This window comes from Saccopteryx leptura, chromosome 2 (genome assembly GCF_036850995.1).
Source record: "Saccopteryx leptura isolate mSacLep1 chromosome 2, mSacLep1_pri_phased_curated, whole genome shotgun sequence".
Taxonomy (NCBI): domain Eukaryota; kingdom Metazoa; phylum Chordata; class Mammalia; order Chiroptera; family Emballonuridae; genus Saccopteryx; species Saccopteryx leptura.
The window spans coordinates 374,287,146-374,311,807 of NC_089504.1; positions in this window are offsets into that span (position 1 = coordinate 374,287,146).

Below are 24,662 nucleotides of genomic sequence, written 5' to 3' on the forward strand. Positions count from 1 at the left end.
AAAAAGAAAAGAAAAAGAAGAAGAAATACAACTGCTATGAAGTCAACAGTGGAAAGCAGTGGTGGGATTCAGCCAGTTTGCACCAGTTCAGCAGAACCAATACCTAATTTTCTGTTGGGTTCAGTGAACTCGTTGTTAAGATGGCACTTGTAATCGAAGTTGTTCTAAGGTGGGTGCCTGGACAGCCACCCAATGTGGAAATCACAAATTTACATTCCTTACTCTTTTTTAACGTTCATCTGCTCAACAGCATATTCTAAGTGCCTGCAGTATTATTCATTCTGTCCATAGATGAAAAAAATTGCAAGTGAGGACACTAACCAAGAAACAATGTGGAAATATCTTAAATAACAGTTTTATTGGTTTTTTTGTCAGGTATTATTTAATATTTTTTCATTACTATTTTACAACTCTTTCTTATAACATATTCTAGTTTTATATACCTCTTTTACTGTTCTTATTTAAGTGTGAAATGCATGAAATAATAAACTACTTTTCAGTACATCATTGTTTTATATTGTACTTAAAACGGTCATTAGGGCAGAGGACCAGTTGTTAAGTTATTTGAATCCCACCACTGGTGGAAAGCGGTTAATGTAGAGAGGGGCAGAGGTTAATGTGAGAATGAAGTATGCTTGAGGGGAAACTTAATTTGACCCCTTTTGACCCCCTTATTCTGGGCTGTGCTCTGGGGGAAAGAAATTTAAGTCAGGGTATCCTGCAGTGAAAACTGAGTGCTGCCACTGAGTTGGGCTTGGGTGATTTAGAAATAGAAAAAGAGTTTAATCTGAGAATGGGGGCAGGTCTTGTGCAGGATAAACCATACTTTTGGGGTGCTAAGGGGGTAGACAGAAACAGCTCCAGGCTTTCGGGCTTGAGAGGATAGAGAAATAAGAGGTTTTGAGCAGCTAGTGCAGATGTAGAAGGAAAACTAAGCCAACTGACTTGAATATTACAAACTTATACTCCTGTGATTTTTCTTTTGTGCACAATTCTACCCCAAGACTCTCTGCTACTCTAGTACAAAGTCTGTGTCTACTTACTCATCTGCTGTGCCAGAAAGGACTGGGTGGGAGTCAAGCGGGAAAATCCACGCCCACAGCAGGAAAGTGGGCTGCAGACTTGGAGGACAGGCTGGCTTCACAGATTTTTAAACACGTTTTAAGAGCTGTGTCCTAATGGATGCTGAGGACCTATTCTACATCGTATTTGCCGAGAGTTGCCTTAACTTTGGGTCTTTAAAGAAAAGGGCATTAGGAGAAGAGAGTTGCTCCTTCTGGACACGGGGGATTTCCTGATCTCGGGGGTACAGTGAAGGGAGCAAAGCTTTTTTAGAAACTGGGCTCCTGATGCTAGCCTTTTCTGTTTCTTTTTCCACTCACATCTAGCAGTCTCTCAGCTGTTTCATATTTGGGTGCAATGTGGAAATATCGGGAAATCCCACTAGTAGAGCTGTCTGCAGTCAGGAGCTTTGTGTCAAGCCCGCTCATGGTTTCCGTCTTCACGACATCACTGTATGGCTGAGAAGGCACTTGGGAGGGGGCATGCTAGTGTAATAAGAGGGGAAAGGAAGTGAACAGCTTTACTTCAGTGCCTCCTGGGAGTGCTTCAGGAGCCCTGGGTGGAAGAGAGCAGTTGAGCAAGAGGCAGCTGGGACCCGCAGGGTGATCAGTGATAGCCTGAGTGCTTTTGGGCTAGTGTTACTCCCTGACAGGCCTGTCACACCTCTGCACCTGCAAAGGGGTTTGCTTTTCCCTGGTTAGTTAGCTCATCAAGGCAGATTCCCTCTTTGCAGTCGGGTGTTTAAGTATATATATATGAAATGTATTCTAAAGGTAGAACAAGAAAAGAGGATAAGCATCTAGATTTTGCAGAGCTCTTCAGTAAGCATGGAGCACCTTGGCCTCCCTGGACATTTTTTTATTTTCTTTCTTTCTTTTTTTTTTTTTGTTCAGTGAGAGGAGGGGAGGCAGAAACACAGACTCCCATATGTGCCCCACTGGGATCCACACAGCAAGCCCACAAGGGGGCGATGCTCTGTCCATCTGGGGCTTTGCTCTGTTGCTCAGAAACCGAGCTCTTTTTGGCACCTGAGGCAGAGGCCATGGAGCCATCCTCAGTGCCCAGGGCCAACTTGCTCCAATTGAGCCATAGAAACAGGAGAGGGAGAAAGAGAGAGAGAAGGAGAAAGAGAGAAGTTAGAGGGGGAAGGGTGAAGAAGCAGATGGGCACTTCTCCTGTGTACCCTGACCAGAATCAAATCTGGGACATTCACACACCAGGCTGATGCTCTACCACTGAGACAACTGGCCAGGGCCCTCCCTGGACATCTAGATCTCTTAGGTCCAGGAGGCAGCAGTTCTATTATTCCAGGCTTGCTTATTCCCAACTCACAGCATTATAATGGGTTTTCGGATTAAGTAACTTCTGAGATCCTATAAACTAATGTTGGTTTCTTGGTATGAGATTCTTTGAATGATTATGTCTTGCAACATGTCGATAAATATTATGCCAAGAAAATTGTGTGTAAGTATGTGGGTAGGTAATGCTTAATTTTGGAAAAGCCCAGGATAAAAGAGTTAAAGAGGTGGTTTACTGCAAGATAATTAACAACCTTTACTATACTAGCACATAGTTCAGTGTTTCTAAAGCATGTTTGTCCAAAACCTTCAATAAAAAAGACACACACACAGACTCACACATGTTTCATGAAACAATATTTACCCTTACTATATGTAATGGCCTCTAATATCGTTTATTCTAATTTATTTTTTTAAATGTTCATTGCAACCTACTTAATTTCATGTCTTATTCATTAATTATTCATTATCTGCAACTGGAAAAACTGGCATAGTACAAATTCTTACAAGGGGAGAATATTATTTTATATTTCCCCAATTATTTGATCAAAGAATGCTTTTTGATGGAGAGAGTATCTTACATAACTGGTGTTCCAAGGAATATGCTTTTGGATATGCTGAGCTAGCTAGTTCAATCACTTCTTTTTGAAGCTCAGGGATTGAGGACCAAAATCAGGACATGACTTCTCAAAGTCACACAACAAATTAGTGGTGCCAAATCCAGATGCTCTGATTCCTGAATTGGTATGCTTTTTTTTAATTTTTATTTATTTTTAATTAATTTTTAATTTATTGTGTTAACATGGATTCAGATGTCCTACTCAATATAACACCTTTACCCTCAACCACATGCCCCCATTATAACCCCTTTGTTTCCTTCCCACTAACTACTTCCCCTTCTTCCCTCTGGGATTTGCTGTCCTGTTATCTGTACCTATGTGTTATGTATATATAATTTCACTAATCCCTCACCTTCTCTGATCCGGTCCCCTCATCCCCCTTCCCTCTGACAGCTGTCCCTCTGCTCCCTGTGACCCCACCTCTGCCTCTATTCTGTCCTTCAGTTCACTTTGTTCATTAGATTCCATATATAAATGGGGGGAGGGTGGGAGAGGAAGGGAACAAAGAAAACCAGATAGAAGGTGACAGGAGACAATTTGACTTTGGGTGATGGGTATGCAACATAATCAAATGTCAAAATAACCTGGAGTTGTTTTCTCCAAACATATGTACCCTGATTTATCAATGTCACTCCACTAAAATTAATAATAATAAAATAAAAAAGTAAAAAAAGGTTCCATATATAAATGGATCATATGATATTGTTCTTTCACTGCCTGGCTTATTTCAGTTAGCATAATAATCTCCAGGTCCATTTATGCCATTGCAAAAGATAAGATTTTCTTCTTTTTCATGGCCACGTAGTATTCCATTGTGTACATATATCATGGCTTTTTAATCCACTCGTGCACAGATGGATACTTGGGCTATTTCCAGATCTTGGCCTTTGTAAATAATGCTGCAATAAAACATGGAGTGCATATCTTTTTTGAATCAGTGTTTTGAGATTCTTAGGATATATTCCTTAAAGTGGGATAGCTGGATCAAATGGCAGTTCCGTTTTTAATTTTTTGAGGAAACACCATACTATACATATTTTCCACAGTGGCTGCAAAAGTGTGCATTCGCACCAGCAGTGCTGGAGGGTTCCCTATTTTCCACACCCTCACCAGCATTTATTGAGTGTTGATTTGTTATTGAGCACCATACTGAAAGGTGTGAGGTGGTATCTTATTATGGTTTTAATTTGCATTTCTCTGATGATTAGTGATATTGAACATTTTTTCATATGCCTATTGGACATCTGAATGTCCTCTTTGGAGAAATGTCTATTCAGTTCCTTTGCCCCTGCTTCCTGGCTGACTTCTCAGAACAGCCCAATCTCCATGGGGTAGAGCAGGAAAGACTCCCAAGGGTGGAGCAGTTGCTTTTTCTCAAGCTGATGCCAGTCAGGGGAAAATGCTTCACCCAATAAGGATGGCGACTGCAGTATTGAAGAATGACTTAGAACAGGGGTTCAGGTGGCCATCCACCCATGTCTTTCCCCAGGCCACCAACTTCACACTCTCCTCATGCAACTCTAGTCCTCTCAGCCCTCCCTCTGCTGGGGCCCTGGGTAAGTGGCTGTGAGTGAGATGTTCTGTGCAGGCCCTTTAAGACAGAGCCTATGTTTCTGAGAGCTCTGTCTCTTTCTCATAGATAGAAACCTGGCTCTTTTCACCTCCAAATGCTGTGTGGGTGCCTCTTCTAGGCTCTGGGACTCTAGGCTGGGGCTCTGGTCCTGGGGCTGAGAACCTCCACCTCTCAGGGCCACCCTCCCTACAGTGAGAGTCCCTCTGGACCCTCAGCTGCTGCTTGCTCCTGGGAGCAGGGCAGTGTTTTCCATGTCTCCGCCCTTTCTACTAGTCTCAGTATGGTTTCTTCTGTGATCCTTGGTTACAGACTCCTCTTTTTTTAGTCCAAAGTTGGTTTTTCAAAATGATTGTTCTTAAATTAACTTGTAACTCAATTTGGTCTTGGGAGGTGGCAGTCAGAATGTCTGCCTACTTTGTCACCATCTTGGAATCTCCTGGTTTGCTTTTTTAATATCATGGTACCACTCTATTGTTGTTTTGAAAATCAAATGTAATCCAAGTAAAACCCATACCCCAGAGAAGGCAATGATTATGACTATTACCATCAGAAACAAGTCAATCAACACCAATTGGTACCTCCCAGATACAGGATAATGGAGGAAGAGGCACAAGGTCATTAAGACATAATTTCTTCACTTTAGAGATGTACTTCCTACAGTGGAAGATATACACATATCAGTACATGAAATATAAACCAGACTATGATAGAAAATTAAAGTCACAATCAGAAAGCATGAGGAAATTGGGAATGGAAAGATGTTAAATGATCATGAACTATAGATCTGAGAAGACTTTGGAGATCAGAATTTTAATAAGGACTTGAGGGTTGGCCAGGAGTTTCATAGACATGACAGGGAATGGATAAGTGTAAGGGTATAAAGGGCACGTCAGGAGAAGAGACAGCATAAACAAAGGCAAGGGAAGTACTCACATGTGGGTTCTTGGGGAAGACCACAATTAGAGAAAATGTCATGTGGAAAGGTAAAGCTTGAAAGCTGGTGGAGTTGTATGTCAGGATGTATCATTGGTGTTATTTCGTAGACAATGTAGAACCAATGGAATTTTTTGAGTACTAATTATCAAGATTTTTCTGCTATTCTGGAAGTTGTATGCAAAGAAAAAAATATATATATAGAGAGAGAAGTCAGATATAAAGTTGTTATAATGGTTCAAGTAAGAGGTAATAAAGACCTAAACAAACTCAGAGATAGTAAGATGGAAAGAACAGAGTTTTGTGCAAGAGATATATTTAAATTAGAATCATGGGAATTTGACAAGGTGAAGAAGAAGAAGAAAAGAAGAACAGAGTAAGCTTAGTGGGAGAGTAGGTTGAGAATAATATTAACTGGTGTACAGAGCCTTTGCAATGAAGTTTTGAGGGGAAGATGATGGTACCTTTGGAAGAGATAAGGGTTGAAATGTCAAGCCAAAAGATACTCTCCATAACTTTCAAAATACCAAAATGCTAGTACTTATAAGATCCTTTATGGGTTGAAGATTGCCACCAGTTAACCCTGTCGTACCATGGGTGCAGAGCTCTTTCTGTGACTAAATTTTAATTGTAAGAAGAGTTTTCTGACTTCTTTCTCATGAAATCTTTTGCTCTGAGGCCTGTGTAAGTACCCCTCTACCCAGGCAGTAGTCACAGACATTGAAGACTTCACCTAGGACTGGAAGACATTTTGGTATTTCTGTAGCATTTTATCATCATAGAAGAGATATTTAATATTGGGTGTAAGTGGGCAAATAGTTACAGTAGTAATAATGAAATATGAATAACAATGAACATGAAGCATATGGAATTTGGTAAAGAAATTGGCCCAACTTTGGTGGAAAGCTCATGAAAGTTAGTAAAAACTAAGTTTCTAAGGTAAAGAGAGGTTAGATTATGGAGGAAACTTAATATTAAAAAAAATTTTGACTATGGTAAGGCTGAAAATAGAAAACCATTACATTCTTTGGGAAAGAATTACATGATGGAAATTACATGATGGAAATAAGTGTTTAATGAGGGTTGCCTAGCATAAAACTTTTTATAAATTAAGATTTGTGAGAGACTCAACTAGGGGAAACTCAGGACATTACTGCAATAAATTAAAGAAGTTTAAGAGTGTTGTGGCTAATATTAGAAAACTAAAATTATTATTGGTCAAGATTTCCATTAACTTCCATTTTGAAAAATATGATATTGATTTACTATCTTTATTTGATCCTTAAACATTTTATTTTATTTTATTTATTTTATTATATAAATATTTTTGTATTTTTCCAAAATGAGAAGCAGGGGGTGGGGGTGGGGGGAGGTGGACAGACAGACAGCCGCATGTGCCCGATGGGGATCCACCTGGCATGCCCACCAGGGGGCGATGCTTGGCTGCTCTGGGGCATTGCTCTGCTGCAATTGGAGCCATTCTAGCATGGCGGAGGCCATGGAGCCCTTTTCAGCGCCCAGGGCCAACTTTGCTCCAGTGGAGCCTTGGCTGCAGGAGGGGAAGAGAGAGATAGAGAGAAAGGAGAGGGGAAGGGTAGAGAAGCAGATGGGCACTTCTCCTGTATGCCCTGCCTGGGAATTGAACCCAGGACTTCCACACACTGGGCCAATGCTCTACCACTGACCCAACCAGCCAGGGCCAACATTTTATTTATTTTTTAATCCTGTAACATTTTAGATACTGTCAATCACTTTTTTCTGTTTGAAATGCTTTCTGGCCCTGGCTGGTTGGCTCAGCGGTAGAGCATCGGCCTGGCGTGCGGGGGACCCGGGTTCGATTCCCGGCCAGGGCACATAGGAGAAGCGCCCATTTGCTTCTCCACCCCTCCCCCTCTCCTTCCTCTCTGTCTCTCTCTTCCCCTCCCGCAGCGAGGCTCCACTGGAGCAAAGATGGCCCGGGCGCTGGGGATGGCTCCTTGGCCTCTGCCCCAGGCGCTAGAGTGGCTCTGGTCGCGGCAGAGCGACGCCCCGGAGGGCCAGAGCATTGCCCCCTGGTGGGCGTGCCGGGTGGATCCCGGTTGGGCGCATGTGGGAGTCTTTCTGACTGTCTCTCCCCGTTTCCAGCTTCAGAAAAATACAAAAAAAAAAAAAAAAAAAAAAAATTCTTTCTGAAATTTTTGTAAATTAAGCTCACAATTTAAAAATGTAAAAAGTAAAATTTTCAATTCAAGTATAATATTTATATATAAATATAAATAGAAGTACATGAATCAAAAGTATATGCATACATTAGTTTTTATAAAGTCAAAACTCCCGCCTGACCAGGCCATGGCACAGTAGATAGAGCATCGGACTGGGATGCGGAGGACCCACGTTCAAGACCCTGAGGTCACCAGCTTGATTGCGGGCTCATATGGTTTGAGCAAAGCTCACCATCTTGGACCCAAGGTTGCTGGCTTGAGCAAGGGGTTACTCAGTCTGCTGAAAAGGCCCATGGTCAAGGCACATATGAGAAAGCAATCAATGAACAACTAAGGTGTCACAATAAAAAACTGATGATTGATGCTTCTCATCTCTCTGTGTTCCTGTCTGTTTGTCCCTATCTATCCCTCTTTCTGACTCTCGCTTTGTCTCTGTAAAAAAAATAAATAAATAAAATAAATAAATAAATAAATAAATAAATAAATAAATAAATAAAGTCAAAACTCCCATGAAACTATGATCCAGAGAAAGAAACAGGACATTACCAGAAGCACAGGACTCCCTTATGTTCCTTCTTATTTACCTACTGTTAGAGTTAATCACTATCTTGAAGTCCATTCTATTACCATCATTTGTTTTGCCTGTCTGGGTATTCTATATAAGTAGAATTACATATTGTGTATTGTTTTGTATCTAAATTCTTGTGTTCAATAGTATGTCTGTATGGTTCATCCATGTTTGCATACAGCATTAGTTTGTTAATTCTCATTGCTGTGTAGTATTCTATTCTATAGACATACTGAATTCATTTAAAGATTGTAGTATTAATATTTGAGTTACTTCTACTTTGTGTCTGCTATGAATAGTGTTGCTGTGAAAACTATCACACATGGTTTTTTGTTTACATGTCTATATTTCTATTGAGCATTTACCTAGGGCTGGAATTTCTGGGTCATATATTTACCTTTAGTAAATACTAGTAAACACTCTTCCAAAGTGATCATACCCATTTACCCCATTTACACTCCGACAGGTAGTGTGTGTCAGTTCAAGTTATCCTGTCTTTGAAAAATACTTGGTTTGTTGTTTATTTCAATGTAAGCCACGTGATAATATTTCAGTAACTTTTCATTCATGTTTCCTTGAAGGCTAATAAAGTTAAGCACTATCTTAGATCATTTTTGATCATTTAGATATCACATTTTGTAAAATGCCTGTTTAAATCTTTTACGTGTTTTTTTGGATTTTTGTCTTTTTCTTATTGATTTAAAGGTATTATTGATATATTCTGGGTATGAATTCTTTGTCTATCACCCTCTACTCTATGGTTTTAATTATTACTTTCTTAGATGTAAAAACATAAATTCTTAATTTTAACATAGTCCACATTATCAATATTTTCTCTAGCAATCTGTTCCTCAATCTTTATGTCCTTTCAAAGAAATCTGCTTAATCAAAGTAATATAGTGTTCTTTTCTATCTTCTAGAAGGCTTATTTTTCTTTTACAACAGGAACTAGAATCCATCTAAAATTTAGTTTTGAAAATGATGTAAAATAAGGGGTAAAATAGTATTTTTTGAACATAAATATTAAATTTATCTAATATTATTTATTGAGAACATTATCCTTTCTTTCCACCAGCACAGTATTGACTTTGTCACAAACCACTTGACTGTATGGGGCCTTCTTTCTGGATTTACTGTCTAGTCCATGCACAACACTACACATTTTTAATTAATGCGGTTTTACAGTTTTGCAATGACTCATGATGTCTGGCACTTCAAGTCTCCCAACTTTTTTCTTATTTTCCCAAATAGTCATGGTCATTTTGATCCCCTTGTATTTTGATAGTGTTAGTATCAGTTGGTCAATTCCATAAAAAGTTACTGGTGGAATATTGAGTCAGGCTGCCTGGAATCTATACATCGATTAGAGAAGTATAAGCATTTTCACAATATTGAATAATTACATCACCAATCTATAAGCATGGTACATTTCTCATTCATTTAGGTTTTACCTTATTTTTCTTAGTAATGATTTTTAGCTTTCTGTGTAAAAGTGTTGTATATTTTTTGTTAAATTTATTCCTCAGTGTTTGATGTTATTTTATACAAAGATATAAATGATATAGTTATTTTTTCTTCTTTTTCAGGTGAGAGGAAGGAAGATAGAGAGACACACTCCCACATACGCCCCAACCCAACACCCATCTGGGGCCAATGCTCTGCCCACCTGGGGCCATGCTAGCAACCGAGCTATTTTAACACCTGAGGCAATACTTCATTAGCACCCAGTCCAATGTGCTCAAACCAATCAAGCTATGGCTGCAAGAGGGAAAGAGAAAGTGAAAGAGAGAGAGAGAAGGGGGAGAGGAAGGGGTGGAGAAGCTGATGGTTGCTTCTCCTGTGTGCTCTGACCAGGCATCAAATTTGAGACATCCACGCACTGGGCTGATGCTCTACCATTGAGCCACCCAGTCAAGGCTGATATTGTTCTTGTAATTTTTATCATCTCAATCTCTATTGGTAGTGTATGAAATTGAACTGATTTTTATATAATTAACTTTATACCAATGGCCTTGCTGTACTTATTAATTCTAATAGTTCTTTTCTAAAGATTACTTAAAATTTTTCACGTTTACCATAATGCCATCTGTGAATAGAGGTGGTTTTATTTCTTCCTTTGAAATCATGATTCTTCTTCTTATGCTTGTATCTCCAGTGCAATGTCGAATAAAGGTGCTGATTGTGGTTATCCTTGTCTTGTTATTTGTCTCAAAGGGACATTTTCAAAATTCCATTAAATGCTATTGCTGTGATTTTCTCTTTTTGTTTTTTGGGTAATTGTTACCAAATTAGTGAGTTCCCCATTTATTACTATTTTGGTAAGAGAGCTTTTAAAATTTTATACCATTAATGATTGTTGAATGTCATCAAATGTTCTGCATCTAATGAATGGATAATTATTTTTAATTTAGACTACTATGTACCAAATTATGATTATTTGGTTTGAATTTTGAAACTGTGATTTTGAGAAAGATGACTTGCATTTTTGTCCTTTTTTTGTAATGTATTTGTCACATTTTGGTAAAAAGTTATATTGACCTCATAAAATTAGTTAGAGCTTATATAGAATGAAATTTATTTACATGTATTAGATTTATAATTTCAAGTATTTTTTCCAGTTCAAGATTTTTTTTGATATGTTTATATAGGTTGCATTCTCTGCTGAAATTTTTCATTCTGCCGTTTGTTTTCTTGAACATATTAACTACAGCAATTTAAAGTCCATTTGGAAAATGGATACCATTCTGTATCATCTGTGACTATTTTCTCCTATCTCATTTCCTTTTGGTTTTGTTTTTTAATATATCTGGTAATTTTCCTCTTTTATACTAGACTTTGTGTATAAGTAATTAGAGAGGCCCTAAATGATGTTATCTTTCTGCAGAGTAGTACATCTTACTCTCTGGCAGCCAACAAGAATAGAAACAGATCACATCAATTTAATCAGACGATGAGTTAACAAAAGGCAAGATTACAGGTTGCGTAGCTGCCTTCTGAGTCTTTCTCACTCCTAGGGTCTAGCCTTTTAAAGGTGCTGACCTGGAACATAATATACACCCTCCCCCAATATTTATTAAATGAATGAATGAATGAATGAATGAATGAGTGAAAGAATTCTGGGAATAGAGGAAAAGAGTAACTGTAATAGTTCAAAAAAAGAAACATTTCCTAGTATAATAAATTAGGTTCCAGGAACAGGGAGAAGGAAGGATAAAAAATGGCGAATGTTTTCCATATGGCGTGGTACCACTGATAGCAGGGGAGACATTGGGTGCAGGCTTGAGGTATTTGTAATGGAGACCCATAGAGGGAGAGGGTAGGGCAGGTTATGAGTTCTGTTTGAAGTTAGGAAACATTGGGTGATATAAAACAATTCACGTGCTGACAGTTAAAAATATGGTGTTTGGGTTGAGAGGTCTTGGCTGGAGGAGGGGAGGATTGGAATGCTACCTTCCAGCCCACGGGTTACAGACTGTGCAAATTTCATAAGATTATATAGATCTGACAGCTCTTTAGAGTAGTAGTTGTGGATATAGCAAGAGATATTTAGACCAAATGAGAACAAGAACTATAGCTCAACATTCTGCCTCTAGGTATGACTTAAATTCTCTCCTAAGTTCAAAGAGTAGAATTTCAAAGTAGAAGATATTTGTTCATTATTTTTTTCTGGTAGGATATCCTCAAGGGGCTATTCTTCTGAGTTACCTTCCCAGATCTCTCCTAATCCCAAGAATATTAAGTAAGGTAATAAAGAACATAATATTTTATAAAAGAAATAACCTTGATTGGTTCTTTAATACCCCTATATAAGTTCCTGGCTATTTTTATGGTATTTCATTGGTTAATTCACATTTCTGATCAGTTAAATTATTCTTGCATTTGTTTTACTGCATATAGACATATTGATAAGATACATAATTAAGTTCCAGAGTAAGCAGGTTGGCTGCAAAATTTACCTATGTAGCCTGATGACCACTCTGTCTAGAAACGTGTCAAACCACACAACTCTCTTTAGAAATCCATGATTTCTTAATGCGTGTCTGTATATATTCCTTGGTAGAAATATTCTCTACCATCTCAGTGAGAGCTCAGGACTATAGTTCTACCTGTCTGGGTGATGATAGAGCAGGGCTCCAAGTATTTGTGGTTTCAGCTGAGCCTCTAGCATGAATTATATCATGTGTTCCAGGAGCCTTTAGTATTCTAGAGCTTGTAATAGATATTTCTAATACTCATGAAAATATTGAACAAACATCAAGGAAAGATATTTTACAACCTGAAGCTAATGCATAGGATCGGTAACATTGTTATTAGAGACAATCCAAATGATTTTGCCCAAACCTTCAAACCTTTGACAGGGGTATATACACCTGTCTGTGAATAACAGGTACCTGTTTATTATACATGCTATTAATTAGAAAAAGAATAAGGATGGGAGGGAGTACCACAGAGTGTTTAAATGGTGAGAGCATGAGCTAAGAGACTGTATAACTCCATCATAGATGGTATACTCAGCTGCCCAGTTCAGGTGATAGGCACAGGTACAAGAAACCAGCCTCAGGTCACCTGTTTGTTCTACCTCCAAACTTGCATTGCATCTCTCTCAGAATTCTATTTAATGTGAACTCGAGGAACAATTTGTATCATTTCTATTATTGTGACACAACTTCACTACTCTTTTGGGTAGTTGAAGAAAATTAATGCTTTTCTCTATTTTACTATCACCATTACTGAGTTCTTTCTTTCTGATAATATTGGGATAGTTTAAATATTACAAGAATAACTTGGGTCTCAGGATGAATCTTGTTTTGGTAAAGTGAGTAAAAAATTCTGGGTGATTTCCATGCAATTATTTTTTTAAAGTAAAATAATACTTATTTAGAAGAATATAAAACAATTAATTAACAACTTAAGGAACAAATGAAACAATACCAAAATATTTGATAAATGAACAGGAAAAAAACACACATAGACCCACAAGAGTCATGTATTACCTTTTTTACTAGGTGGCAAGCTTTTTTACAATGAAAAGGAGGACAAAAATAAATTGAAGAAAACAATATAATAAGTAAAAGGAACATTTTATTTCATTGCAACAATAATACACTATAATATGATAAATGCAAAATAAAACCATATGTAATATTTTATATTATAATTATGCTTACATGCCTATTAATTTTAATAATAATTGTAAACAAAGTACTCATTTAGATAATATTAAATGAATGTTTTTTAATACTTTTTGTCAATGTATCATTTTCTAACAGTATATTGGAAATATCTGAACAAGAAATATTCTTTATATTGAAATGTACGTGAATTGTGCTTACCTGTCTATGATTGAATATTCACTGAGAAAGAAATAATCATGAGTCTACAATGTCGTATGTTCTGTGTCGTGTTTCAGTAAGAAGTACACAAAGCATGGCTCTTTCAAGGTCTCCCTTGCGAAGCGCATGCGTCTCATAATCGTGTGGCATCGCACTGTACTGATCCTTGACAAATTGTTATGTCAAATACAAATATGTCACATCACATGCAGTGGATCAACTCTGCATCAATCGAATATGGACATTTAAAGATTAGTCTTCCAATATCAAAAAGGAGGACATGCCATAGCCTTTCTATATGCCAACAATGAAATATTAGAAAACGAACTCAAAAAAATAATCCCCTTTACGATTGCAACAAAAAAAATAAAATACCTAGGAATAAACATAACAAAGAATGTAAAGGACCTATATAACGAAAACTACAAGGCATTGCTAAGAGAAATAGAAAAAGACACAATGAGATGGAAAAATATTCCTTGTTCTTGGATAGGAAGAATAAATATAATTAAAATGGCCATATTACCCAAAGTAATATATAAATTTAATGCAATTCCCATCAAAATTCCTATGACATTTTTTAAAGAAATGGAACAAAAAGTCATAAGATTTATATGGAACTATAAAAAACCCCGAATAGCCAAAGCAATCCTAAGGAAAAAGAATGAAGCTGGGGGCATTACAATACCTGACTTTAAACTATATTATAGGGCCACAATAATCAAAACAGCATGGTATTGGCAGAAAAATAGACACTCAGACCAATGGAACAGAATAGAAAGCCCAGATATAAAACTACATATATATGGTCAAATAATCTTTGATAAGGGGGCCAACAACACAAAATGGAGAAAAGAAAGCCTCTTCAACAAATGGTGTTGGGAAAACTGGAAAGCCACATGCAAAAGAATGAAACTCGACTACAGCCTGTCCCCGTGTACTAAAATTAATTCAAAATGGATCAAAGACCTAAATATAAGATCTGAAACAATAAAGTACATAGAAGAAGACATAGGTACTAAACTCATGGACCTGGGTTTTAAAGAACATTTTATGAACTTGACTCTAATGGCAAGAGAAGTGAAGGCAAAGATAAATGAATGGGACTACATCAGACTAAGAAGTTTTTGCTCAGCAAGAGAAACTGATATCAAAATAAACAGACAGCCAACTAAATGGGAACTGATATTTTCAAACAATAGCTCAGATAAGGGCCTAATATCCAAAATTTTCAAAGAACTCATAAAACTCAACAACAAACAAACAAACAATCCAATAAAAAAATGGGAAGAGGACATGAACAGACACTTCTCTCAGGAAGAAATACAAATGGCCAACAGATATATGAAAAGATGCTCAGCTTCATTAGTTATTAGAGAAATGCAAATCAAAACTACAATGAGATACCACCTCACCCCTTTTAGATTAGCTATTATCAACAAGACGGGTAATAGCAAATGTTGGAGAGGCTGTGGAGAAAAAGGAACCCTCATCCACTGTTGGTGGGAATGTAAAGTAGTACAACCATTATGGAGGAAAGTATGGTGGTTCCTCAAAAAACTGCAAATAGAACTACCTTATGACCCAGCAATCCCTCTACTGGGTATATACCCAAAAACCTCAGAATCATTGATACGTAAAGACACATGTAGCCCATGTTCATTGCAGCACTGTTCACAGTGGCCAAGACATGGAAACAACCAAAAAACCCTTCAATAGAAGACTGGATAAAGAAGATGTGGCACATATACACTATGGAATACTACTCAGCCATAAGAAATGATGACATCAGATCATTTACAGCAAAATGGTGGGACCTTGATAACATTATATGGAGTGAAATAAGTAAATCAGAAAAAAACAAGAACTACATGATTCCATACATTGGTGGAACATAAAAACGAGACTAAGAGACATGGACAAGAGAGTGGTGGTTACCAGGGGTCGGGGGAGGGAGGACACAGGAGGGAGGGAGGGAGAGAGTTAGGGGGAGGGGGAGGGGCACAGAGAAAACTAGACAGAGGGTGACGGAGGACAATCTGACTCTGGGTGAGGGGTATGCAACATAATTTAATGACAAGATAACCTAGACATGTTTTCTTTGAATATATGTACCCTGAATTTTATTAATGTCATCCCATTAACATTAATAAAAATTTATAAAAAAATAAAGAACAAGTAAATTAAAAAAAAACACACAAAAAAAAAACAAAAAGGAGGACATGTAGGAAGACACTTTTTGAGGGAGGATGGAACTTATAAAAGAAGGACTGTCTTCCCTAAAGGAGGCCGATTGGTCACCTTATTTTTACCCATTATTGCTTTTGTAACCCGTTTACCTGTTTACAGTGAGGCCTTATACTCTGGAGCAGTGTAGCAAGTTCTCCTTGTACTCTGTACCATCTCTCACTTATCTCAGAGTTGGGATGTTCATTCAGTCTTTTGTTCCCTATTTTTGTTTTATAATTTTATTTGTTAATTTAAAGAGAGGGAGGGAGAAAGAGAGAGAGAGAGAGATTACAATTGCTTCATTTTTGTTGCTCATCAATTGATTCTTGTACGTGCCTTGACTGGGTAAGCCCAGGTTTTGAAACAATGACCTCAGCATTCCAAGCCGACGCTCTATCCACTGTGCCACCACAGGTCAGGCTCTCTTTTTCTTATTAATTATACAGTTTCTTTATTCTTTACTTTTTTTTTTTCCAAAGCTGGAAACGGGGAGGCAGTCAGACAGACTCCCTCATGTGCCCAACCGGGATCCACCCGGCATGCTCACCAGGGGGCAACGCTCTGCCCATCTGGGGCTTCGCTCTGCTGCAACCAGAGCCATTCTAGCACTTGAGGCAGAGGCCATGGAGCCATCCCCAGTGCCCGGGCCAACTTTGCTCCAATGGAGCCTTGGCTGCGGGAGGGGAAGAGAGAGACAGAAAGGAAGGAGAAGGGGAGGGGTGGAGAAGCAGGTGGGCGCTTCTCCTGTGCGCCCTGACCGGGAATCGAACCCGAGACTCCTGCACACCAGGCCGACGCTCTACCACTGAGCCAACCGGCCAGGGCCAGTTTCTTCATTCTTATAACACTGTAGCACACTTTGAACCTGTCTTCCCATTTCTCTGTAGGTTGGATGGTTATATATATCAATAATAACCTATATGTTCACTATATAAGTTTTTTGAATTCTTAACGTTATATATCAGATGTATTTTAAATGCATTATCTAACTTAGTACTCATAAGAGGTCAGTTTTGAGTTTTTAGATGAAGATTCTGAGTCTTATGAAGAAAGGAATGGGCTGTTCCCTTCATGAGTGAATGACACAGCTGGGATGAATTTCCTGAAGTGATTCTTCCAACTTTGATATACCTGCTAATCACCAGTGAACTTTGCTACAATGCAAACCCTGATTCTGGGGTCTGGGATGGACTAAAATTCTACATGTTTAACAAGCTGCACGAAGGGAGGATGTAGCTGGTCCTGGATCAATTCTGAGTGGCTAAAACCAAGACTGAATTCCTTCCTCCTTGAAGAAGGGGGCTGGGGACAACGAGGGTGGGAAAATGTTCTGCATACCCTCTGTAATTGGAAAGCGCATTCTCAACTCTATCCCATTGCATTATCTGAAGCCCCAAAGGCAAATAAATTAGTTTTTTTTTCTTTTTTTCCCCGTGCCTCCATTTCAATAGACTGCCCTGTGGACAGTCACAGGGAGGGCTTCCTCTGTTGCAGAGGGTCTAGTGCAAACCATTACCCCTCTGTTTTTTAACAAACACCCCTGGATGTTGAGCTGCTATTGGGTGAGAGCAAAACTTTTGATCTTCTTAGAAAGCCCTTCTATTGTTTGCTTCAAAAATGTCCAGAGGCTGCCAGTTTCCCCAGTTGAGGCTTTAAACATATGATGGCCATTTATCTATTTTCAGGCCTTTCAAATTCCTTCTCATTCTTGTGATTTGGGACAGGGGAAGAGGGCAGCACCTGAATGGCCGCTACTTGCCATTCATTATCCAATAGATCTATCTCTATTAAGTCAAAGCATTTTTTCGCCAATTGTTTCTTTCCTTCTAGGGATAAAAACCCTTTCACCCATTATTCCTCTGATCATTTTGCTGCCCTTTCTGAAACTTCACTTTGTTGGCTCTGCTTTCTTTGAGGCAAAGATGATCAAAGCAGCTCTAAGCATGCCGACAATTTTTACAATAAATAGCATTTTCTGGGTTATTTTTCATTCCCATTTTAATGCAACTCACTCACCTTGCTTGTTCTTTAAACTGTCCCTGTGCATTTTCTGTGGCTTTATATCACATAAAAAAGCCACTTCAGATTACATCAGAGCACTTGCCCCATCCAAATTCATCTTCATGTTGAGGTTGGAGAGGTTCAGTAAATTGTATTCTCCACAATGGTTTTCTTTCTCTTTCCTTTTTTTTTTCCCCCTGGAGTGTCTTGGAAGCAGAGTACTGCCTTGGCCAGAAGTAAATTTGAGAAAAATTGAGAATTTAAGAGTTTTTCAAGCCTACATAAAATCATTTTTGTTTCCATTGATAACAATGTTCACACAGCCTATGGTAATTCTCACTTTCTGGGTTCTTCCTAAAGGATAGTCAGTCATTATTGGTTGCATTTATTTTCTGTTTTTTCAACTACCACTTACTCTTATTATAACTACTATGAAGAATTTTCATGTAAGGACCAATTCTTATTAATAGCTAAATTTATTGAGTACTCACTATGTGTAAGACACATTTTAAGAATGTCAGATGTTAGCCCATTTGATCCACTGTACAACTCTTATTCTACAGATGAGAAAATCAAGGCACAGAGAAACCCGATGACCTGACCAGGGTCACAAATCTAGTTAGCATAGGAGACACTGGTTCTGGAGCTTGAACCTTTTAACACAAGTTTTCTCCTTATTATGTAATAAGGAATTATTAAATGCTTTATGTACATCACCTTTATTTCAGTAGTAGTATGCCTCATTTGAAGAACTTCCACATTTTCATTCTTTATTCAAAACGAACTCTATCTTAGTCTTTTAGGAAGATCTTACTGATTAAAATGAAGAAGTAAATGAAGCTCAGAGATTTCACCTACAAATCACAAGGCTAATGCCATGTTTGTCACATTTGGAGTTTATGGGTTTCCATTTTCAAGCTTCTAATCCCAACACTGAGCATCTTGAGGGCAGGGTTATTTATCTGGGAATCAAATCGCTAATGCTCCCTGAGGAAGATTTATGCACTCTTCTCTAACTAGTCTCTCAGAGCTGATGAGTTTGGAAGGTTGGGTGTGGGAATGCTCGCTGAGCTCTTTCCTTCCAGCCAGGCCTTTGCAATAGTGCTCTGCACTGATTCTGTTTCTCTGAATTCTCTCTTTTCTCTACACTTTGAGAAGTCCTTTCCTTGCTTGTGTCTCATAAAATCTGCAGTTTTCTGTGGCCAAATATTGTCCATAAAGGGGAAAGCCAAATTCTGGTCTTCATGTGTAGAGCTGGGGGTGGAGCTCATCCTCAGAATCCCTTTTATGCTTATAATTCAGCACATTGTCACTATAAGGATCAAGAGATTTCCATTTGGTTTATCCAAGAAATCAATTCTGTTGATTTTGTTTCCTGTGACCTAGTACCCTGGCCCTTTCAGTCTTCTTTTGAATCTGAAACTCTTGTGGGTGACAAAGAAGGGTGCCTGTTTACTCCTCATACCCCAACATGTCCCTTACTGTTCAGGGAAGAATATACTTAAATTGTAAGACTTGACAGTTAAAGTGTCAAACACAATGCATACACATTGTGATTATCTTAGTAAGCATTGAGTTCTGTTCTTTGTTTCTTTAATATTGTCTTCTGTCTCTGTTTTATCTTTACACTAAACTCTGAGCCCAGAGAGTGGACATTATCATGTTGTTCTACAGAGAGGAAAATTGAGGCAGAGAAAGTCTTCCTGCACCAACCACTGCAAACACAGGCCCAGCACTTGGTCAGTATCTATTGATTCAGAACAGGCTTTATGCTTGGTAAAGTGTATTTACTCTCCATTGTGGAGAGTTGGTGTATGGCTAGTAGTTGCCACCGTAGTGGCCATGCCCATGCAAGTTTTCATTGAACTTGGACAGAGGGTAAAGAAACAGTGGAGCCAAAAATGGTGGGCTATTCCTTTATTAAAGTCTCACACTGGCCAATGAGTAATCATACAGGGAAAACACTTCCCTTTCACTCATTCAGAGCTCCCAAATCCCTGACACATTATCCAGTTCCACAACCAGGAGAATCTTTGCGGGTTCTTCCTAGAATCAAAGGATCCACCAATCTCAGCGGAGCTCGCAAAAGCCCTTCATCTCTGGTTCCCCATCTGCACAACTTCTCCTCTCTGCACGAACAGGCTTCTTCTTCAGCACTCTGCATTCTCTCCGCTCTCACTCTGCAAACATGGCATCTTTCTCAGCCTCTTCTCCTTTTTCTCTACTCTTTTCAAAACTTTCTGGCATAGAAACCTCCCCTCCAGCACACATTAGCAAAGCAATGGCCCTACCCAAGCAGGAAGGTAATTTGCAATTTCACAGAACACAATTACCTGGTGCTACCCAGCCCCCTATGCAAACTATAAGCCAGTAAACATAAAAACCATATTTTACAAATTTATTTGACCAACAGTTGGGTTCTAGGAATCCAAATGCTAGTACAGAATCCTATCAATGAGTGTTTAAAATAAAGTAGTAATAATAACAATCATACGTGCGCATTCACACAGCGAATGTGTTTACTGGCCATGTTCTCTAGCAGTGGTCCCCAACCCCCGGGCTGCGGATCAGTACCAGTTCGTGGACCATTTGGTACCGGTCCGCAGAGAAAGGATAAATAACTTACATTATTTACATTTTATTTATATTTAAATCTGAACGATGTTTTATTTTTAAAATATTACCAGATTCCCTCTGTTACATCCGTCTAGGACTCACTCTTGATGCTTGTCTCGGTCACATGATACATTTATCCATCCTACCTAAAGGCCTGTCTGTGAAAATATTTTCTGACATTAAACCGGTCCGTGGCCCAAAAAAAGGTTAAGGACCAATGGTATAGAGGATGTTTTTAGATCATCTTCTTCCAAACACACATCTGCTAAAATGCCACTTCACTGGTACAACAGAAAATGGAATCTGTAGGAATGCTTTCAGTAACAAGTAATCAAGGTTTAGTTTATGTTTTATTATGACAAAAAGTAATAGTAGGCAGTGTTTTATGTTGGTTCAGCAGCTCAATGATGTTCATGCTCCAGTCCCCATGTCTGCACTTCAGTTTATGTCCTCATGTGCACAGAATGGCTGCAGCATTGCTGAGAATCAGGGCCTGCATTCCAGTTAGGAAACACAGAGAAGCACAGGGTATTTCTTCTCACTTACATCTCATTTACTAAATTGAGGTGAATGCCCACCCCTGGATTAGTAGCTGTCTCACATTTCCTAAAATCAAAGGATTTCTTGTGATTCCTAAGGAAATGTAGGGTGAGGTCCTGACTGTGAACAAGGGAAACTGGCTTTTAGAAATGCATTTAACAGTGTCTGGCACAAAAGGACATTAGGCTAGAAGTGAAATGAACAGAAAGTCAAGTCTTTTTCTTTCATTTACTAATTGAAGCACATTGTAAAAATTTTTGATTCTCTACATTTTCACCTGTAAATTAGATATAGTAATAGCCTATGCCTTTCACAAGGACGAAGCGAGGAAACAGACACATACAGAAATGTTTTGTAGGTTATAAAGTAGTGTGAAAGAGAAAATTATTTTATTTAGGCTACTTTTTTCATTTGGGGAATATTAGAGAAACATAAAACTGTCTCTTTTTAATGGAAGTCATAACCAGGTAGGAAACCCAAGCTATTCACATGCAAAATTTGAAATAATGTAAGGTTAACTATCTGCTCAAGACAACAATAGCAAAATTATTACAGGTAGTATAAAGAGACAGTGAGATGTAATGGTCAAAACTAAGGATTTGTCATTTCACATGCCTGAATTGGAGTCACAATTCCAGCACATTGCTGTTGTGTGATTTTGGGCAATTCACTTATCTTTTTAGTCTCACTTTTCTCATCTATAAGACAGGAAAAAAAAATTCCTTTGTCACAATCCTTTCATGGTGTTAAATCACATGGAAATTATACAAATTACTTAGCAGAGAAGCATAGGAGATGAACTCAATACCTGTTAATTAACCAGTAGTTATGCAATTTACTAGACTTTTCTCTCCCCTCCAATGCTTCCTTCATTCCTTCTGACCCAGGTGCCCTTATGTCCCTGGGGAATGAATGCTTTTTAACATATTGAAAAGGTCCTGAAAGATCTCAGCTGTCACACAAGTCCCCTGAAACCCCAGGTTAACCTTTTTCTAGGATGACTATTGACAACGTACCCTTAGTCTTTACTTCCTGTCTCTCAACTGGTTTTGGATTTGTGATAAGACTGTCCTCCTCGCCCTAGGGTTGCAATGAACTCATTCCTCTCTTTGCTCCGACCTTGGCCTCCTACAGTTACACTGAAAATGACCTAGACTGGTTTTACACTGGCCTGGAGGACAGAGAAGGAGAGATGACAGAGTGTTAGGAGCTCCATCAGAGGAAGGGAGACCCCTCAAACACACTCCCATCTAGGTTGTGTGCAGCTCCGGTGTTACCCCATGAATATAGTTCAGAACATTGGGAGAAGAGCAAGAAGGTTTGGGGCATAATTCTTTCTTCCTTAAGAAAGAGTATTTAACATGTGAAGATGTGGAGACTAGTCTGGGGCTGTTTCACTTTATCAGGAAAATAAACAAGGATTTAAGTCAAAGTTGCAGAATGGCTGGACACAGAGCAAAGATTTTAACCCTTGACAGGTCAAGAAGAAGGCTGGGCGGACCTCTTCTCTGCTATAAAACACGAGGGAATTTTTAGAAAGTGTCAGTTGCTCTCTTTCTCAACATCTCTCACTCGTGGCCACCACACTTCCTACCCAGAGCATCCTGCCCTCCCTACCGCCTAAGCTATACCTGGCCAGAGGAGGCAAACGGACAGCGAGCTCAGACATGTTGGATGGTGGAGAGAGTGTTCTGCAGAAAACTTGTGGTGATGGGTTTGGGAGGGGCCAGAAGCCCTCAGTGGCTCATCAGGATGCAGGCTCCTCTCCCTCACCCTGGTAATTCCTGTGTGCTGTTGAATTTCGGTGGATTAGAATTCCTGGTTTCTCTATTGAAGCTCATGTTCTTTTGTAAGTCGTCAACTATTTAACTGGACTTTGCACCTGCTCTTTCCCACCAATCCCTCTGGCAATGGCTGACAACAAACCTTGGTTCCTCAGCACCAAGTTGGGCCCTCCTGCTGGCAGATGGTCACCTCTACCCAGAAAGCTCAGACATTGCCACCCACTACCCACACGTCAACCTGAGCCTTAATGAGACCCTTGGACAGGACTGCTGACCTGCCAGCTACTGTGCTCAGGGGCCAGTCCCAGAATCCTATTAGCTTCTTCCTCTCAGCCTCCTCTCTGTCCTCTGTCTCCTCTAAGCCCCCCAGTACTGAGATTGCTTTGTGACCAATCCACCTGAAACATGACTAAGATAATTTTCTACATGAACTTTGAAACCATATAGGTCTGCTTTCCAAGCTGGGCTACCAAACCCCTATAGCTGGGCAGCAGCAGTCTCGTGCCTAGATGCTAGAATAGGCATACCCGGATGCCAATCCTGAATGCCACATGTGTGTGTCATTGGGCACTTCCTCCTCTGAACACCCTGTTCCTCATATATAGACAGTGATGAGAAAACATCACAGTGAGGTCATTTGAATAACACACTCAGAACCATGCCTGGCACATGGTAAGTGACAGTACAAAGTACCCATAATATTATCATAGATGATTCAAGAAGGTAAATCTTTTTTTTTTTAAATATTGTGCCTTCAAATAGTGATACTTGATTGCAATTTGAAACATAGTTTTAAATATTAAAATAAACAAGGATGCATTGTGAAGCAAAAGCAGAGTATAACATTCGGGTACTTTTTAAAGATAAAACAGGTGACTTGCAAAAACTTTCATGCTTGTAGTGTGCCGCTTCAGGCCTCCCTCTAACAGCCTGAGGGTAGAAGCTCTGTTCTCTGCTGTTTGAGGTATTTCAAAGCCTTGAGTAATGAACCATAAATCTTAAGTCAGAAAGGAAAGAATACAGGAAACCTATCTGCAGGGAGCAGATCAATGCGCTAGCTATGGATAGTTAATAAGGAGATTTGGATTGTTCTTGGCTCTGTTCACAATGGACAGTCACCTTTATTTCCTTCATTGGCTCAGTCCAACCCTTCCTACCAAACAAATGCTCCTGTCATGGTCCTAGAGAGAACACAGATCGAGTTGTAATGTGGAGGGAAGACCAGTTTGGAAGCTTTGTGAGCAAAGATAAGTTTTTCAAACTCTTTGCACCCCAGTTTCCTCATCTGGAAAATGGGTTTATAATTTTTACATCAGAGAGCTGTAGCAGAATTAGACACATGGCACTAAGTTATCTAGTATAGCGCCCAGTCCTTCCCATCATCACTATTCCTGCCACCCTGTTCCTGGCCACTTCTACCACTGACCCAGACACTGCAATGACCTCCTAGCTGGTGTCCCTGATTCCGTTATTTCTGTACTGCCAGCCCTGCCTCCACTAATCACAGAGAAGCCTGGTGATCTTGGGAGAACTCAGTTCCATCTGGACAGCTGGGTGGAAGGAACCCATAGGTGGGCAACTCAGTGATGTCTGAGCTCCCATTCTGACACCATTTTGGTGGCCTCCATCCAGCCCTCTGTATAGATTTGGCCTTGGCAGGGACCCGTGGCTGTGACTGAAAACCCTCCCTTCTACCCACAGATCTGCAAAGAAGCCTGGCCTTATCCATGTCTTGTTCTTACTCCACACAACTTGACTCAGAGAATCACATTAAAGCTAAGAATGAGATTTGCATACAGGCATTAGGCAGAGAATAGTCTCACTGAGCAGGAAACTGCACAGCCCCATAATTGCTGTAGGTATCTAAGGTGTCAGGCCTCTGCTACCCAGTGAGGCTGCAAACC